Source organism: Ursus arctos, chromosome X (assembly GCF_023065955.2).
Source record: "Ursus arctos isolate Adak ecotype North America chromosome X, UrsArc2.0, whole genome shotgun sequence".
Taxonomy (NCBI): Eukaryota; Metazoa; Chordata; class Mammalia; order Carnivora; family Ursidae; genus Ursus; species Ursus arctos.
The window spans coordinates 55184498-55204345 of NC_079873.1; the positions used below are offsets into that span (position 1 = coordinate 55184498).

The 19848-nt window shown below is 48.2% G+C and overlaps 1 long non-coding RNA gene across 4 annotated transcripts in view; it reads right to left on the reverse strand.

Annotated features, from left to right (window-relative positions):
- Positions 1-4456: 4456 nt before the first annotated feature.
- Positions 4457-19848, reverse strand: part of LOC113245617 (uncharacterized) — a 242589-nt gene continuing 227197 nt past the window's right edge. For 2 of the 4 annotated variants that reach the window (XR_008959208.1, XR_008959211.1), the window contains 2 exons: positions 5179-5259; positions 4457-4651 (listed from right to left, as the gene is read on the reverse strand). This is a non-coding gene — a long non-coding RNA (uncharacterized LOC113245617). Of the gene's footprint in view, positions 4652-5178; positions 5260-16980; positions 17163-19848 lie in introns of those variants that run through there. The other 2 variants (XR_008959210.1, XR_006408266.2) reach the window with 2 other exon arrangements.

Consider the following 19848-nt stretch of genomic DNA (forward strand, 5'->3'; position numbering starts at 1 on the left):
GCCAGTAAGGTCTGAGGAGGCGTGACAGGCCTTCCTCTAGGAGATGTGTCTTTGCACCTGTGACCAGCTTGGCAGGGGGCCTCCAGAGAGTCCTTAGGGATGGAGGCTGGATCCAGGGCTGAGTCAACCCCAAAGCAAGGACCATAGAGGCTGTGGCCAGCGGGCCATGCTGGCTATGAGGACCCACATTCGTGAAGCCAACCCTCACTTTGGACAGGTGAAGGTTCACCTGGGGTTTTTTGAGCATCTATGGGATCCCAGGAGCTGCTCTTGGTGACTCTCCATGGCTTGTCTTGGTGAATCCTCACAAGGAGGTAGGTATCACTATCCCAATTTACAGCCAAGGAGGCTGAGGCTCAGAGAAGTGAGTCATCCATGGCAGAGCCAGGAATTGAACCCAGACTCCATTCACCTACCAACTCACCCGTTCATGTTTCCTCATTCATTCATTCATTCATTCATTCATTCATTCATCACTTATTAGATGCTGGGGATACAAATATGAATTAATTTCTGTTATGGGCAAATGCCAAGGGAGAACTGAGAAGGGAGAAATGCAATGACAGCTGGGAGGGTTTTGTGTGCGTGTGTGAAGCGTGTGGCGGGGGGACGCTGGCAAGCAGTGAGTGTCTCCTAGACAAGGCGTTTCATGAAGAATAAATACAGTTTCACTGGGGTGAGGAAGGGAAAGGGGGAGGACATTTTAGGGGAGGAAGAGCTCGTGAAGGCAGGGAAGGTCTCGCACAATATGGATGTTTGGTGGATGGTGGTAGACATCATGTCAGGGAGCACAGAAGACGTGGGAGATGGTATGGGAGGTGAACCTGCAGGTGTGTCTTCAAGGGTGAGCCCAATGGGCCTGGATTGGATTTGCTGGGCCTGGGGCACGGCTGAGAGTATTTAGCATGGTCAGACCGTATGACAGTGGGGTGGAGGGCAGATCTGAGAGGCTGACTTGGAGGTGGGAGCCCAGACAGAAGACTTCTGGACTAGGTCAGGGAAGAGGTGATAAACTACAGCTGTGGCCTGAGGGACAGAGATGAGAGTACAAATGTCCCAAGACTCACAGGTAAGAGATTAGACAGGAAGGATACAATGCAGGGGATGGGTGGGTTCAAGGATGATTCCCAGGCTCTGGCTTGACCAACTGGATGGATGAGGTTGCCAGGCTGTGAAACAGAAACAGAGGAACAAACATGGGGTGTGTTGAGGGGCAGTTCACCCAGGTCTAGCACGATTGCCTTCAGAGCCCAGCGGTAAGGTCTGAGCTGGAGAGAGAGAGGCCAGGGCCCTCAGCTAGTTTCTTAATTCTTGGTCTAGTGCTATTCTTTCTGTTCCAACCAGCCCACCTCAAATATCTTCTGTGAATGGAAGGTGCCAGGGACGCAGACCATCCTGAGCAGCGGAGAAGCCCCCACTGGATTTGGCTTCTAGATGCAGTCCAGCCGGGAGGCAGTGAGGTTTCTGCAGCAGGAATCAAGTGGACAGACAGTGGACTGGACAGAAAGCTAAGAGATCACCTTCTCCAACTCAGTTCCAGGCAGGATTCCCCCTCAACCCAGATTTCGATGAGCAGCCCCCCCACCTCCCCGCATCAAACTCAGTCAAGGAAAGAGCTGGAAGAACTGGGTAGTGCGCAGAGAGGAACAACCGGAGTGTTATTTGCATATGATTTGCATAAGACAATCTGTTCTCTGGTAATTTTCAAGTAAAAATGTTATCATTGCTCCCTGGAGGGTCATTGCGTGATTTTCTTTCCTTTGTTCTCCCACACACAGAGCCTGCCCCAGGTCTGCCCTCTAGGAAGGCCTAATGGAGATGAGGGGCCAGACAGGACTGGGAGAGGGAGGCCCACAGTGGCCTTGCAGGGTCCAGACCTGGGCTTCCCTCCCCAGAGAACATGACAGATCCTAGTTTCTACTAACTTCCTCTTAGGGTTTTTCATGGTGACTCTCACACAACCTATCTCGCACCCCTCACCCCCCACCCCTGTGTTCAGCTGCTGCCTGTCTCCCCCTACCCCCTGGCTGCTGCCCTGCTCTGGGGTCTCCCTTGGGGCCCAGCTGCTCAGTCGGGCCCAGGCAGCTCACGGCATAGCCCTGGCTCAGGGGACATTTTCTAATAGGCGGATAATTGCCTCTGTTAATTGCAATTTGATTTTAGCAATTTTTCTCTAAGAGCCTGGAGGCCTTGGGCCCAGATATGGAGAGAAGGTTCAGGGGTAGAGCCAGCAAGCTAGGGTCCCTGCGCAGAACTTCCAACCTTCTGGGTCTCCCCGAGGCTCTGTCCCTATCAGGTGGGCCTCCCCGAAGCTCTGTCCCCCAGACCCTATCAGGTGGGCCTCCCCGAAGCTCTGTCCCCCAGACCCTATCAGGTGGGCCTCCCCGAGGCTCTGTCCCTAACGGGTAGGGAGGCCTGGGGTGCCTCTCAGCCCCAAGGCCTCAGCTCCTTGAGCAGGGCGTGCTGCAGATGGCCCCAAACACCACCAGCCCCAAGGGAGTGGTTTGGCAGGACTTCTGGGAGGGGTGAGCTGGCAGACACCCCAGGGTCAGAGCAGGAGCCCCATCGCCAAGTCTGGAGGCCTTCCTTCTGGAGCCAGAGACTTGTGAAGTTCTGTTCCATGACCATCCCTTGTCCCTTAAACCTGTTCCTGGGGCTACTACCACCCAGCCCTGTCCTCCAGGGACCCTCAGATCATGGCTTTTGGAGCCCAGCTGTCTGATAGACCTAGACCGAGTTCCTTTATTTCTGTGTATTTTGGTTCCTTGCCCTTCAAGTGGGGAAATAATAGTATTTACATGGTGTTGTCATGAGGATCAAACAGTAAACCTGCGCCAAGTTCTTCACCTGGTGCCTGGCACAGACCAAGTTCCCTAAAAAGGACGGCTGTATTCTGGCTTTCATCATTATCCATGCTCTCAGGCACCCTGGGCTGGCCCTCGGACGGGCAGCCTTGGGCCATAGGGTGCCTGGGGGCCCAGATGGAACCAGGTGGTAGGAAGCCCCTGAAGGTGAGAGGCCCTAGATGGAGCAGACCTCAGGGTAGGGGTGGGACTGGGAAGGGGGAGGCTTTCAGCCTGAAGTCTCCTGAGTGGGAGCGGGTCCTTTTGAGACCAGGAACTCCAGAGCGGAGACAAGATTACGCTTATTGCCCCAACCACTCCTCTCCACCTCTGCCTACCCATCTGAACCAGCCAATCCGCCACTGAACAGGACGACTTCCTGGAGGAAGGAGCCTGCAGGGAAGGGGGAGTTTTGTGGAGTCAGGTCCGGATGTGGAAAAGGCATTCGGAGACAGGTGGACCTGGGTCCGAATTCCTTCTCCCGCTTGGTAGCTGTGCGCCTGGGGCCCCCTGTCTCCGCCTCTCCCCGCCTCCGTCTCCCCTCTGCGCTGAAGAAACTGTTCCCTCTTCCCCGTGGGGCGGCCGTGGGGAGTAGCTGGAAGAACTCCTGGTGGCATATAGGTAGGGGCTTAGTGAATAGCCATCTCCTCCCTGCCCCTCCTCTTCCTTCGCCTGCTGCAAGGGCAGCAATTATCTCCCTGTGTTTACGCATGTGCTGCAGGCCTCTCCCCACCCAATTCCTCAGCTCGGAGGTGGAGGTGTTGGGCCGCTGCCTTCCTTCCCACGGCACACAGGCCTGCTCTGTTGCTGGCAAGGAGAGGGCAGGAGGAGGGGGAGGCAGGAGGAGGGGGAGGCAGGCGATGGTTTGGGGCCCAGGGGGAGTGTCTCGGCGCCTGCCCACCACTTCTGGCCTGCTGCTCCAGGCAGCATGCTAATTAAGCCAGGAGGACCCACAGAACAGAATTGCAGACCCCCTGCCTGCCTCCCTCCAGCCCCCAGTGGCCTAGTGTGGAAATCGGCTGCACAGACAGGCCCTTTGCTTGGAGCTTGGGGGTGGGGTAGAGCTGGGCTGAGCGGTGGCCCAGAAAGGAAACAGAGGAGGGGTTGGCAGGGTCTAGGGGAGCCTGGCCTGTTAGCAGGACAGGAATCGGGAGATGTGAGGAGAAGGCCACAATTTCTGCTTGGTCCTGGGTTGTGCTGGGCCTGGTCTGGCCTGGCCCTGCCTGTAAAGGAGGTGTTGACAGAATGATGGGGTGGGAGGTACCCCGATGGGGGCACTGCGGGGCCAGCATGCTGGGAGGTGACTGCCTGGTACCTTATCCAGGGGCTTCTGGCCCGACTACCTAGTGTTGATCCGGATGATTCAGGCACGCTGCCCTCACTTTCCTGAGCCTCATTCTCCTCCTTTCCAAAATGGAGCTGGTAACAAATTCGTCGTTGTAAAAGCATGCCGCTGGAAGGAGGAACACTCGATTCAGAAGGGCGCTTTCCTCTGGGAAGGGTGGGAGGAAGGGGCCCGGGACCGGAGAGGAGTACATAAGTGCCCTGATCTCTATCTGGATTGGTTTGTTTTGTTTTGGGTTTTTTTTTTTTTTAAGATTTTATTTGTTTATTTGAGAGGTGGGGGTGGGGATGAGCCAGAGGAGAGACAGAAGGAGAGGGAGAAGCAGATTCCCCACTGAGCAGGGAGCCCGATGTGGGACTCGATCCCAGGACCCCGGAGTTGTGGCCTGAGCTGAAGGCAGATGCTTCACGGACTGAGCCACCCAGGCGTCCCTCTGTCTGGGTTGTTTTCTTCCTAAAGGAAGCTGTGAAACAAATGTGGAAGAACGTTGCAATTTGACAAAGCTGGGCGATAAGTACACAGGCATTTGTTACTTACTCTTTCCTTGCACCTTGTCTGCATGTCCCAACTATTTCATAATCAAACAAATGTCCGGTGACAGCACTCAAAGCGGGATCCAAAATGTGCTGAACCTCAGGTATCCCCTACAGGAGTGGAACTGACGTGCCCTGGGCGACTGTGTAAAGAATACTCTAAACCCCAGTGCCAATGGCAACCGTGAGGTCAGCAGGGTATGCGAATCCACTGAGGAGCAAAACACATTCTCCAGATTCACATGCTCCTTCTGTGACATATGGGTTCAAAAAGGCATGTGGAACTGAGGAATAAAGTCATTGTAAATGCAGTAATCCCCCTAGTCCCAGTCTCACTTTCCATGGTTTCAGTGACCTGTGGTCAACTGTGCTCCAGAAGCAGACAATCCTCCTTCTGATGTAGCATCAGAAGATTAGTAGGAGCCTAACGCTACGTCACGGTGCTTATGTCACTCACCTCACTTCATGTCATCGCGCAGGCATTTTATCACCTCACGTCATCACAAGAAGTGGAGTGAGTCCAGTACAAGAAGATACTCTGAGAGGGAGAGAATGCGAAACCACATTCTCATAACTTATATTACAGTATATGGTTGTAATTGTTCTATTTTATGATTACTTATTGTTGTCAATCTCTTATTGTGCCTAATTTATAAATTAAACTACCGTATCATAGGTGTGTATGTATAGGAAAAAAACATAGTATATATAGGGTTTGGTACTCTGCACAGTGTCAGGTATCCACAGGGGGTCTTGGACCGTATCCCCCAAGGATAAGAGGGGACTACTGTAGATTCAGTGACTGGAGATGGGGATGGGACCCCCTCCAGGCCTGTTGTAGGGAGAGGGTGTGGCAACAGAAGGCTGCCTCCCCTCTGCCTACTCGACTGCCAACTGCTGGAGCGCTGGGCCAAACGTTATTCTAGTGACCACTTGGATCACCGCTTCTCAACTCTGGCTGCACATTAGAATCAACTGGAAAGCTTTTCCAAATTAGGAATGTCCAGGCCCCACACCCAGAATTCCCAAGCATCTGACTTAATTGGCCTGGGGTGGGGCCTGGACATTCCTAGTTTGGAAAAAGCTCCCCAGGTGATTCTCCTATATAGCCAGGCCAGAGAACCACTGGGCTTTGGCCAGCAGAGGCTGTTCCCGGAACTCCTCAGCTCTCCCTCTCACCTGCTTTGAGAGAGGGCCCTGGAGCCAGGCACCACCAATTGTCCTGCAGAGGCCAAATCTAGGTGGCCTTCTGCCATCCAAGCCTTTAGAGCACATCCCCCAGAAGTCCTGACCCTCCTCCCCCAGCCCAAGGAGGACTGCTAGTTTTTAAGAGGGTTGAGGAGATGGAAAGGGATCATCTGCCTTCCATGAGGCTGGGTGAGGCTGTACTTAGAAATCATCCAGTCCATTGGCAACTTCTCCATCCACATCTTCTGGGCCTCTGGCCCCAGTGGACACAACAGGCTCCTTCTCAAAACTCCTCCCTTGGCTTCCATGAAGCCCATTGTCTTGATTATTTTCTGGCTGCTCTGGCTATGCCCCCACCCCCCCCACACACACTGCCTTCTCTGTTTCCTCCTCCTCTCTCTTCACTGACTCATCACAGCCCCTTGGCCCCCACAACGAGGTTCTGGCTTTGGCACACTGTTCCTGCCTTCTCACACACTCTACACCCTTGGCTTCACAGTGCCCCTATAAAAGAGGCTTTTTCCAATTTTTCTCCAGTTCCACTCTTTGCCAAGCTCCAGTCCCACACCCTCAACTATCTGGTGAACATCTTCATCTGGAATTCCCTCTAGCATCTTAAATTCAACACCTCTGAACTAAACTCAGCTCATCCCCCATGTCCCCTCCGCCAGCCGTCTCCTCCAATTTCTGCCTGTGGCACCACTCTCAGTCCAACAAGCTTCGGTCATCCTGAGTCCTTCCTGTCCTTGCTTTCCCTTCCCGTATCCTCCAGCCAATCAGTTGATTTCAGTCCACAGGTTGGTGAGGCTTCACTGGTAATGTCTCCTGTTCTATAGGATTTCCCTCCACCTCTGTCTAGGCCATGCAAACAGCTGCCTCCCCAGTGGCCTTGCTCCTTCTCAGCATTGCTTTCCGATTTGCCAGTGACGGGTGGTAAAGTGTCAAATTCTTCAGCATGGGAGACACAGTCCTGCTCAACTGCCTCCGACTGACCTTTCTAACCCTGAACCCATGGTTCCTGAGGGGAACCTGCCTCACCAGGCACTTGACTTTTATTGAGTACCGGGGCTCCTCTCTGTCCCCCAACAGTCTTGATCTCGCTTGCTCGCATGGCTTGGGTAGGTAAGGGAAGTGAGTCAAGTTGGCTGAGTTGGCAATACAATCAGGAGTGGTGGGGTGTGTGGAGAACTGGAGAAGACATGCCCTGTGTACAGGGGGCAACACTCTTCCACTCCTGCTATTTGTGCCCATGTGGGAATGCGGGCCCAATGTTGCTAGATCCCGAGCAATTTCCTGAGTGAAGCCAGAACTCCGAAACTTGAAGGTGAGATATCTATGTTTTTTAATGTTAGCAAATCATTCTTTTTTTTTTAAGTAAATTGTTTTACTGGGCCACACAAAATATGTCTGTGACTGGGTGCTACTCATTGACTCCAGTCTTGCAATACCCAGTCTCTCCTCACACCCATCCCCTGCTCGGGGTACCCTCCCTGCCCCCTGTATCCCAAGCCTCCCTAGTCTTCAAGGCCCAGTTCAAGTCCCACCAAGCTGGCCAAGCCCTCATGGCCACCTCAGTCTGCTCCAACTTCCTGTGACCTTTTAACATTCAACATCATGTAACTGCAGCCAGCTAGGGTGCTTAGGAAGGCGACAGAGCAGAGTTCAGAGGTTGCGAGTGTGGAACTATATAGTTCGGCTGCCTGGATTTGAATTCTGGCTTAGCTACTTATGGGCTGTGTGACCTAAGGCAAGTTTTTTGCCTTCTTTGTGACCCAGTTTCTCTTTCGTGGGGCAGTAATAAGGATTAAATGGGATAATCCATAAGAAGGACTTGGAACAGCCCCCAGTTTATAATAAACACTCAATAAATGTTAGCGCTTATTATTATCACTGCTTGGGGTTGTTCACTTGACATTTACAGATTCAGTATTGCCTGTTAAATAATAAAGTTAGAGAGGACAGGAAGCACGCCTTATAGCTTGTGTGGCCTCCCCCATCTGCGCCCCGAACGCTCTACCACTGAACCCCTCTACACCTAGTTCACACCCAGCAACACAATCGACGCTTAGGAAAATGCTGGTTGTAACAGATCGAGCTAAGTCAGCGAGCATATGTTGTATATCGACTCTGTGCCAGGCACTGTGGTAGGTGCCAGTGCCAAAGCACAGGAAAACCAGCGCCAGCCATAGCGTCAGGTGCCCCAGAGGCTGCTGCTTCCTAGCCACCTCAGCGCCAGCCGATGACGTCACCTCCCTGACCTTGAGGTCAGTATCTGGAAGATGTTAAGAATGCCTACCACATGGGGTTACAGGGGGGCACTAGAAGTGAGGTGTGGGTATCCCTGTCTCAACTTAGGTAATCTTTCTTTGAGATTCAAATGAAAGTACTCAAGTGTCAGTTAATGGCGGGGAAAGTACATCCATCCCAGTGGGACCCTGGCAGCTCGGCCTCCTCTCCTAGAGCCCTTGGCTCAGAGTCTATTGCTCTGAAGAGGTTCATCTACAGATGGCTTCACTGTGCCACTGCCCCACAGGTTCTGTCTCCAGCCACCGGGTGTGTGTGTGTGTGTGGCAGACTTGACTGAAGGCTGGAGAAGATAGAGGGGCTGAAGTCATGGAATCACAAGCAACATTAAAATGAATTTTAGGGGGCACCTGGGCACCTGGGTGGCTCAGTCAGTTAAGCGTCTGCCTTCGGCTCAGGTCATGATCCCAGGGTCCTGGGATCAGCCCCGCATTGGGCTCCCTGCTCGGTGGGGAATCTGCTTCTCCCTCTCCCTCTGCCCGCCGCTCCCCCTGCCTGTGCCCTCTCTCTCACTCTCTCTCTCTGTGTCAAATAAGTAAATAAAATCTTTTTAAAAAATAAGAATAAAAAATAAATAAAATGAGTTTTATACACTGTTTTTTACAAAGTTCCCTGCTAGGCCCACTCTCCACTCCCCATTCTTTTACTACGCTCTGGTAACTAAAAAAAATGTACCTATTTTTTATATATTATATATATATATTATAGTTTATATATATCATATATAATAATATATTATTATATTTATATTTTAAAATATTTATATTTAAAATATTATATATTTTATATTTTATATATAAATATGTTATATTTATATATAATATATAATACTATATATATATATATATATATATATATATATTCCTTCCTTCTCACTTCACTATACTGAGCAAATTGACTTTTTTCAGCTCCTGCTCTGACAGAGCTCCAAGACCACCTTTGTACACCCCCAACTCGTTAATGTGGTCCACTTAAGAGTGGACCACCTGCTTTCTCTCTCACCCTTTCTCTTTGCCCTAGAGAGGAAGGCAGCAGTATTGAAACGTATCCCCCCTCACACCCCCTATGTGAATTTTGCTTCATTCCCTTGAATGCCAGAAGTGACTATAGTCACTTGTGTTAAAACAGTTTGTTTCTTTCATCACACGTGTGTGTCAGCGGGACACATCTTCCGCAGTGCCTGGCCTGTAAGAGGTGTCAATACGTGGCGGCTACACTTACCCCCAGCCTACCCTTCAGGTTCTGAAACCCTGAGAAGAGAGAGATGTGATTTCTGCCTTCACCCTACTCAAGAGCTCACGGTCCACAGCGGGAGAGGAAGGGCCAGACTTGCAAACCTGTGCTAGCCCAGCGATCTGTACCAAGTGCCATTTACAGGAGTGGACAGGATGGGGGAAGCCATCTGACCTGGGGCTATTCGGAATCCAGCAGGCACGGAAAGTGACGTTTGAGCTGTGAGTCTAAGGCTGCCTTGGGGGGAAGGGTGGGGAGCATCAGGTGGTCCACAGTGGCCGAGGCGGAGTGGGGGCATGAAGGCCAGTGATGGGAGGTGGGATAGGTTGGAGCCAGACTGTGACTAGCCTTGATGAAGGCCAGGCTAAAGAATTTGGACTTCATCCTATAGACAGTAATGAGCCATCAGAGGGTTTTGTAAGTAGGGGAGTAACCTGATCAGAGCTGTGTTTAAGGAAGATTAATTAAAAATAATGTCTGGTGTGTTTAATTCACGGCTAGCCCTGGGCTTTGGAAGAGACCGGAGATGAAGAAAACAAGGCCCCCGATGAACAGGCGATTCAGAAAATAATGGCCAATAAACATATGAAAAGATGTTCGACCCCCACTAGAACGCAAAGAAATGCAAATTAAAGCAACAATGAGATACCATATTTGGCCTATCAAATTAGCAGGGATTAAAAATGATAAGACTTGATGCCATAGAGGGTTTTGTGAGAGCAGCCCCAGCGCACACTGAGGAGAGAGGTGTGGGGGTGACAGCCAAAACAAATCACTCCGGCCTTTCAGAAGAGATACAAGAAGCTTTGTAAAAGTGCACATTGTGTGACCCAGAAATTCCATTTCTAGGTATCTCTCCTAAAGACGTCGTTGTAGATGGGAGCAAAAATTTATGCCCCAAATGTCCCAGCCCTGGATGTTATCTATAAAAGCAAATAACTGAATTGAACGGGGGAAGTGTTAGAGCTGCATGATGGTGGCCTCCGAGACGGGACCTTAACCATTTCTGAATCCTCAAAGGCTGGAGGCAGAGAAACAAAACCACTATTTCTTTTTTTAAAATGCCTCTGTGGCGCTGCCCGGGTCTCTAAAGCGAGCCGCTGAAATTTGTCCTGGGGGCAGACGGTGTCTTTGTTCTGCCGGGACCGCAGGCAGGCAGGCTTCTTGGTCATGCAGATGTACCTCAAGTACCTATTCATTGTCTTGGGGAGGCCCTGACTCCGTATGCAGATGCTATAAACAGTGCCGGTAGGAATTCTGTTTAATAATATAAAAGGCTGGCTTCATTGTGGGCTGGGCCGCATCTCCACAGAATCTCTTGTGATGGTAAATGATTTTCAGCTTCCTCTGGCCGGGCTTTGAGACAGCACGGGGGCAGGTAGGGCGGGGGTCGATGACAGCTCTGGCATGGGAATAAAAAGGACAGAAGAAAAGAGTCTTGGGTTTGAGGAGGATAGGGTCCCAGCAACGCGGCGGCAGTCTGGATTAGAGACCCTGACCGCCAGCAGTGAGCCCTGGGAAAGGGCAGAGACTCTCAGAGCAAGAAGGCTGCTACCAATTCTAATTTCCCATGCCGGTGCTACCCCAAGACAAGTTCTGTACATTTGATGATTTTAGGTGGTACATAGAGGAAAAACAAGTTTAATTCTTGCTGAGGATGAAGCTCAAGTTTAAAAGGATGATTGAAGGCCCACATTAGATACTGGGCTAGGTGGAACATGAATATGTCAAGTCTTGAGGGTGGTTGCAATTAGCTGACGTTTGGGAGGAGGTACTCTGTGTTGTGTGGCAGTCACTGAGGACATTGATAAGCTATAGCATGTTAGCCTTGGCTATATGTTGGAAAATCGAGACAGATGCTATCGTCCACATGTGGGCCTAGGGGTACAGAAACGGCCACAGCAGCACAGAGGGAGAAGTGGGGATGAGGGTGCCACAGGGGACAGAGAGAATCCCAAAGCAGTGGGTAGGGGCTGCAGGTGACAAAGGATAAGCCAAAGGACAGAATCCCTGGGACACTAGAATTGTCAACTCAGAAACACAAGAAACAACAGGTGTTGGTGAGGATATGGAGAAAAAGGAACAATCACAAAGTGTTGGTAGGAATGCAAATGTGCAGACCCTGTGGAAAACAGTATGGAGGTCCTCCAAAAGTGAGGAGGAGGGGGGTGGGGGACTGGGATAGGCCGGTGATGGGTATTAAGGAGGGCACATATTGCATGGTGCACTGGATGTTATATGCAAGTAATGAATCATGGAAAACTACATCAAAAACTAAGGATGTACTGTATAGTGACTAACATAACATAATAAAAAATTATTATAAAAAAAGTGAGAAATAGAACTACCCTACGATCCAGCAAATGTATTACCAGGTATTTATCCAAAGAATACAACAACACTAGTTCAAAGGGATACATGCATTCCTCTGTTTATAGCAGCATTATTTACAGTAGCCAAGATACGGAAGCAGCCCAAGTGTCCATCGATGGATGAATGGATAAAGAAGAAGTGAGATACACACACACACGCGTGCGCGCGCGCACGCATGCATTGGAAAATTATGCAGCCATAAAAAGGATGAAATCTTGCCATTTGCAGCAACATGGATGGAGCCAGAGAGCATTATGCTAAGCAAAATAAGTCAGTCAGAGAAAGATAAATACCATATAATTTCACTCATATGTGGAATTTAAGAAACAAAAGAAACAGACAAGGGGTGCCTGGGTGGTGCAGTCGGGTAAGTGACTAGCTCTTGGTTTTGGCTCAGATCATGATCTCAGGGTCATGGGATTGAGCCTGTGTCAGGCAGAGCGGAGTCTACTTAAGACTCTCTCTGCCCCTCCTCCCATGTGCTCACTCACGTGCATTCACACACACACTCTCTCTCTCTCTCTTTCTAAATAAATAAATACATCTTGGAGTGCCTAGGTGGCTCAGTTGGTTAAGCGTCTGCCTTCGGCTCAGGTCATGATCCCAACATCCTGGGATTGAGCCCCACATCAGGCTCTCTGTTCAGCCGGGAACCTGCTTCTCCTTCTCCCCCTCCCCCACTCATGCTTGCGTGCGCACTCTCTCTCTCTCTCTCTCCCTTTCTGAAACAAATAAATAAAATCTTAAAATAAACAAGTTAATTAATTTAATCTTTTTTTTAAAAAAACAAATAGATATGGAAAAAGAGAGAGAGAGAGGTACAAACCAAGAAATAGAGATCCAACTGATGGTTACCAGAGGGAAGGTGGATGGGGGCTTGGGAATAATAAGTGATGGGGATTAAGGAGGGCACTTGTCATAATGAGCACTGGGTATTGTATCTAAGTGTTGAATCACTATATTGCACACCTGAAACTAATATTACACTGTATGTTAACTAGCTGGAATCTAAATAAAAACTTACAAAACAAGAACTGTGAACTCAGAGGGGGCTCTAGGCTCCATCTCCACACCCAGATGGGCTCTCAGACTAGAGCTATTTGGCTTTTCAGAGTGATTGCACAAGGCTGGAGAACTGGAGAACCTGGAGATCTCCTAAATGCGTAGGATATCCAGGCTATCCAGATGGTCAGGCAACCATTCAACACCATGGTTTACAAAGCATTTCTGATGGTGTAAAGAGAGACCGATGAAAGATAGTGAAGTGAGAAAGAGGAACACAAAACTGTAGCTAGCACAATACAACCTTAATTACCTTAAGCAAACAAATTAGACTGGAAGGGAATAACCCAAACATTATCAGTGAATATCACAGAGATGGGAGCCCTGAGGAAAAGTCCTGGACTGCCAGTCAGAGGAGTTCAAGAGACAGACATGTTTCAATCAGGGATGGAAGAAGTCGAATTTTGCAGGGTTACTCCATTCATTGCCATTCCAGGAAGAGTATGTCAAAGGCCTGGGATGTGAGAAGCCTAACATGCTGGATCCCAGATGTTGCTTATGATCAGATCTATGTGACTTACCAGAGACCTTGAGCTACTGAACAGAGGATGTATTACAGGGAGTTAGAAGAAGGGAAAGAAGTTAGAAGTTGCCTACAGCCCTCCAAGACAAGTGACTAGGTTCTGTACTCCTGTGAGGCAAAGGGGAAAGAAAGAAGGGGCAGCGGGTTCAATAAATATTAAGGAGGTAGAATCTAAGGGACGTGGTGACAAAATTGTATGTGGGTGAGGCCGAGAGTGGCCTGAAGGAGGGCACCCAGGTTTCTGCAAGGGTTTGGACCCCTAGGTGGGGCAGGAGGCCTGGCTCTAGACACAGATGGCACAGGACCATGCCAAGGGAAGGCAGAAGCTGTGCTTGCGTCCTTACGGCTTCACTACCAAGGAGGAAACAGAATTCCTCCCAACACCGCTGATTAGGAGGGTCTCAGAGAAGGACTCCGATTGGCTGGCTTGGGTCACATGCTCACTGCTGTGGCCTATCAGGTTGGATCTATTATACAAAGAAGGATGAAAAAGAGTCCAGAAAGGTTGAAAATAATAATTGCCACAGATTCACTGGACTGGAAAGCTAGAGTGAAGCTTAACTCTAAATATGGCCTTTGACTAATACAACTTCATCTACATGTGACTGCAGAGAAGGAAGGTTATCCGATCAGAAGCTCAAGTTAAAATATCACCAACTCCATTCTTGCCTCCAAACTGCCAATCTGTCACCTCTTTCCGCTCTGCCACTGCCCAAGGTCAGGTCCTCAACATCTCTAACCTGGCCTCTTGCCCCCAGATCCTTGCTGCTCTCCCTACCCCCCAGGTCTGTTCACACAAAACGATTGTGCACACTACTGTTGTCACAGGGACAGTCAGACTGGATCAGAGGCAATGTAGCTCAGTGACTAGGAATGTGAGCTGTTTCTAAGTCCAGGACCAGATGTCCTCACAGGCAAATTCTATCAATCAGTTAAAGAAGAGTTAATACCTATTCCTCTCAAACTATTACAAAAAATAGAAGAGGAAGGAAAACTTCAAAATTCATTCTATGAGGTCAGCATTACCCTGATACCAAAACCAGATAAAGATACCACCAAAAAAGAGAAAAATAGGCCCAATAACTCTGATGAACATAGATGCAAAAATCCTCAACAAAATACTAGCAAATCAAATCCAACAATACATGAAAAAAGATCACTCACCACGATCAAGTGGGATTTATTCCCAGGTTGCTAGGGTTGTTCAATATTTTCAAATCGATCAACGTGATACCTCACGTCAAGAAGACAAAGGATAAAAACCATACAATCATTTTGATAGATGCAGAAAAGACATTTGACAAAGTACAACATCCATTTGTGATTTTAAAAAAACCGTCAACAAAGTATATCTAGAGGGAACTTACCTCAACATAATGAAGGCCATCTATGAAAAACCCACAAATAACATCATCCTTAATGGGGAAAAACTGAACTTCCCCTAAGTTCAGGAACAAGACAGGGATGTCCACTCTCACCACTTTTATTCAACACAGTATGAAAGTCATAGCCAAAACAATTAGACAACAAAAAGAAGTCATCCAAATTGGTAAGGAAGAAGTCAGACTGTCATTCTTTGCAGATGACATGATACTCTATATAGAAAACATGGAAGACTCCACCAAAAAGCTACTAGAACTGATACACAAATTCAGTAAAGTTGTGGGATACTAGGGGCACCTGGGTGGCTCAGTCCCTTGGGGGTCTGCCTTCGGCTCGGGTCATGATCCCAGGGTCCTGGGATTAAGCCCTACGTTGGGCTCCCTGCTAAGTAGGGGAGTCTGCTTCTCCCTCTCCCTCTGCCCTGGCTCATGCTCTCTCTCTCTCTCTCTCTCACTCACTCTTTCTCTCTCTCAAATAAAGTCTTTTAAAAATAAAAATAAATTTTAAAAAAGTTGCAGGATACTAAATCAATGTGCAGAAATCTGTTGCATTCCTATATACTGATAATGAAGAGTAGAAAGTGAAATTAAGATAACAATCCCATTTACAATTGCACCAGAAACAACAAAATATCTAGGAATAACCTTAGCCAAAGAAGTGAAAGACCTGTACTCTGAAAACTATAAAACACTGATGAAAGAAATTGAGGATGACCCAAAGAAATGGAAAGACCTTCCATGCTCATGGATTGGAAGGACAAACGCTGTTAAAATGTCTGTACTACCCAAAGCAATCTTCACATTTAATGCAATCCCTATCAAAATACCACCAGCATTTTTCACAGAGCTAGAACAAATAATCCTAAAATTTGCATGGAACCATGAAAGACTCTGAATAGTCAAAGGAACCTTGGAAAAGAAAGGCAAAGCTAGAGGCATCACAATTCCAGACTTCAAGTTATGTTACCAAGCCGTAGTGATCAGGACAGTATGGGACTGGCATAAAAATAGCCACATAGATCAATAGAACAGAATAGAAAACCCAGAAATAAATCCATAATCATATGGTTAATTGGCCTTGGACAAAGCAGGAAAGAATATGCAATGGGAAAAAGACGGTCTCTTCAACAAATGGTGTTGGGAAAACTGGACAGCAACATGCAAAAGAATGAACAGGACCACGTTCTTACACCATACACAAAAAATAAATTCAAAATGGATTAAGGACCTAAATGTGGGGCCTAAAACCATAAAAATCCTTGAAGAGAGTGCAGGCAGTAATTTCTCTGACATCAGCTAGCAACATCTTTCTAGATATGTTTCCTGAGGCAAGAGAAATAAAAGCAAAAATAAACTATTGGGACTTCATCAAAATAAAAAGCTTCTGTACAGAGAAGGAAACAATCAGCAAGACTAAAAGGCAACCTATGGAATGGGAGAAGATATTTGCAAATGACATATCTGTTGAAGGGTTGGTGTCCAAAATATATGAATAACTTACTTATACAACTGACCACCCAAAACCCAAATAATCCAATTAAAAATGTGCAGAACACATGAATAAATATTTCTCTAAAGAAGACATACGGATGGCCAACAGACACATAAAAAGAGGCTCAACATTACTCATCATCAGGGAAATGCAAATCAAAACCACAATGAAGTAATCACCTCACACCTGTCAGAATGGTTAAAATAAAAAAAAACTCCAGAAACAACAAGTGTTGGTGAGGATGTGGAGAAAAAGGGACCCTCTTGCACTACTGGTGAGAATGCAAACTGGTGCAGCCAGTGAGGAAAACAGTATGGAGTTTCCTCAGAAAGTTAGAAATAGAACTACCCTACGATCCAGGAATCATATTACCGTGTATTTACCCCCCGAATTCAAAAACATTAATTCAAAGGGATCCATGCACCCCACGTGTATTGCAGCATTATTTACCATAGCCAAATTATGGAAGCAGCCCAAGTAACGATCAGTAGATGAATGGATAAAGAAGATGTGGTGTGTGTGTGTGTGTGTGTGTGTGCACGCGCACGCACGCACTTGTGTATAACGGAATATTATTCGGCCATAAAAAGAATGAAATCTTGCCATTTGCAATGACATGGATAGAGCTAGCGAACATAAGGCTAAGCAAAATAAGTCAATCAGAGAAAGATAAAAGCATGTGATTTCACTCATATGTGGAATTTAAGAAACAAAACAAATGGGGGCGCCTGGGTGGCACAGCGGTTAAGCGTCTGCCTTCGGCTCAGGGTGTGATCCTGGCGTTATGGGATCGAGCCCCACATCAGGCTCCTCCGCTATGAGCCTGCTTCTTCCTCTCCCACTCCCCCTGCTTGTGTTCCCTCTCTCGCTGGCTGTCTCCATCTCTGTCAAATAAATAAAAAAAAAATCTTAAAAAAAAAGAAACAAAACAAATGAACAAAGGGGAAAAAATAAGAGAGAGAAAGAGGTGCAAACCAAGAAACAGACTGTTAACGCTAGAGAACAAAGTGATGATTACCGGAGGAGAGGTGGGGGGGTGGCATAGGTGAAGGGGATTAAGAGCACACTTACCATAATGAGCACTGAGTAATGTATAGAATTATTGAATCACTATATTGTGCACCTGCAACTAATATAATACTGTATGCTAACTATACTGCAATTAACATTAAAAACATAATAAAAAAAATAAAAGAATGGGAGCTATACCTGAGTGTAGATACTAGCTCTGCTACTTACTAGCTTAGCTACCTGAGTGATTTGCTTTACCCCCCTGGGCTTTAGTTTCCCTAGGAATCTTCAAAAGCTTGTAAGGACTAAATGAGTTAGTATTTGCAAGGTGCTTAAAGCAGGCTCTAACATGTAGCAAGCACTATGAAAGTGTTGTCAAAGATATGACTCTGTCGGGGCACCTGGGTGGCTCAGTCGGTTAAGCATCTGCCTTTGGCTCAGGTCATGATCCCAGAGTCCTGGGATCAAGTCTTGCATCAGGTTCCCTGCTGAGCAGGGAGTCTGCTTCTCCCTCTGCCCTTCACCCCGCTCTCTCTCTTGCTTGCTCTCAAATAAATAAAATCCTTAAAAAAATATGACTCCATCATTCCCCCCACTGAAAACCCAATTTACATCCTCTGCCTCTCATAAACTCACCCCCTCCATAAAGACATCCCCACCCGCTCCTCCCTGGCCTGCAAAGAAGCTTCGCTGTACCAAGCCACACCTCCCTCTGCACATCAGTCTCCCTTGGGGGTCAGGGGCTGTCTGATCTGTAGCCTGGCCCCCAGCACAGAGCCCAGCGCCTGGCACAAAAGCGGGCCCTTGGTAAATGCTTCGTGCTTTACAAAGTGTTCTTCACATCTGCGATCTCACTTACACCACACGCTGGTCCCGTAGGCAGAATGGGTGTTATTGATAGACAGCGAAGCTGAAGTTCTAGGAAGTAAAGGGGGCACAGCCAGGACACGGCAGGGCTAGGTACGAGCTTGGATGTTCTGCTGTCAAAACAGGGGGAAAAGAGCCCCAGTGTAAGGGTTAGTGGCGCCCATTTCCAGTTCTATTTCTTCCGTTTCTTCGTTTCAAGCCTGCCTGCAGTTTCCTCACCTTCATCCTGAAGGGGTTGGACGAGAAGGGACCTGACAGCCCTTCTAGCTGCAGCATTCTGTCAGTGGCTGGCTGCTGCTCCCTCAAACCACCTCCCTAGTCCTGCATAGCTGCTTCACACCTGAAATCAGCCCCTAGGAGAATAAATGACCCTGGGGAACAGGAGGGGTAGGGAGAGGTGACGGTGCTGGCTAGGCCCCAGTGGAGGCTGAGCAGTTGAAGGACTCATTAGATGTTAATGAACTGCAATTGAGCATATTGATTACCTCTCAAATGATTTCCTCCTAATTCAGTCCTCCAGGGTCAACAGGCCCCTGGCTTCCCTGGGCTTTCTGCCCACCTTCCTAACTAAATAGTTAAGGGCTTCATGTAAGTGCTGCCAGGCTCCGGGGGAACAGGGCAGCAAGTGTGGAAATGCTAAGGTAGAAGCCCCCACCTCTGCCTCACTACCCTTTCAGCCTTCACTTCTTACCTGGTCAGGACCAGCTTCCTGAGTGTGCTACCAGTGCAGTCCACGGGGCTCCCACACTTGGTGCAATGCTTTGCTGTCCCTGCTGTGAAATTCTTAAATTTTGATCAAGAGGCCCCGCATTTGTATTTTGCACTGGGCCTTGCAAATTATATAGCATACAGGCACAGAATAGAGAGAGAGTTATGCAAATGGCGCCCACTAGAGCATGCAAAATGGCCACCCTGGCTGTGAGGACCTCTCAAGCCCATAAGTTTAGTCCCCTGGATTGATGCCCAGAGATGGAAATACACTTGCACAAGGTCACACAGCCTAGGCAGTCTGAGGATTATAATACAAATTGCCTTTCATTTTTCTTCCCTGTAGACTTGCTCACAATTTAAGATCCTCCACACTTCCTTAGAACAAACTCTTGGATGAGGTCACTCCTGCCACCCTTATTTGATAACTGATCTTGTAAGTGCTCAGGGCTAGAGATCTGTGAGGAGCTTCAGTACCACTTACCCCACAGTCACTCCCATTGGATAAAATGGGCTCTTTCTAGTTTCCCTCTCAGATGCCCATGCTTGCTCGCCTCCGGTTCCAGAGAGCTCATTACCTCACATGGCAAACCATTTTACTGTTACGCAGCCATAACTTTTAGGACAAGTCTTTAAGAAAATCATGTAAGAATTTACTTCCTTATAATATTTTCCCCTTTGATTCTAATTATTTTCTTGAGGAACACGGAGAATTAAGTCAGCACTATCTCAACACTGAGTTGAGAGACAGCAGAGCAGCTTTTCTGGAGATGGGAAAATAGCGGAGGTGATCAGTCCACCTTGGGTCCCGTCAGCTCAAGGCATCAGAGGTCCCAGTGGGGAGGCCCCGAAGGAGGCATCACAATGAAAAGCACTTGGTCTGCTGTGCTGCCACGCAGGAGAGCCCCCAAGAGTGTGGGCAGCCTCTGGTTGGGAGTGAGGGCCCTTGGACATGAGGACTGAGGTGAGCTCTGGGGCTGTGAG